This window comes from Cariama cristata, unplaced genomic scaffold, assembly GCF_000690535.1.
Source record: "Cariama cristata isolate BGI_N322 unplaced genomic scaffold, ASM69053v1 scaffold35207, whole genome shotgun sequence".
NCBI classification, from domain to species: Eukaryota; Metazoa; Chordata; class Aves; order Cariamiformes; family Cariamidae; genus Cariama; species Cariama cristata.
Window position 1 is genome coordinate 846 of NW_009627743.1, and position 326 is coordinate 1,171.

Genomic DNA, 326 nt, shown 5'->3' on the forward strand with positions numbered 1-326 from the left:
CTGCTGGGGCACGGATTCCTCAGCCAGCCCCCATGGGCTCCAGTGGTGGAGAGCACCTCTTGTCCCGTGTAGTTCTGTTCTCTGCATCCTTAGCACTGAAGGCAATAAAAAGGTTCTTTTATTTATTATTATTTCACTTGTTAGTACTGTTTTACTTAAGCAAATTACTAGGCAGCCAGTGCTGTCTCAGGCTGCAGCGTGGCTCTGCTTGGCGCAGCGTTGGCACTGGCCAAGGCACATGCACCCAGACCCCCCCTTCCTCCTCCCGGGGAGGGGGCACCCCGCACCAGCTGCTCACCCAGAGCCTGGGGAAGAGGAGACCATGG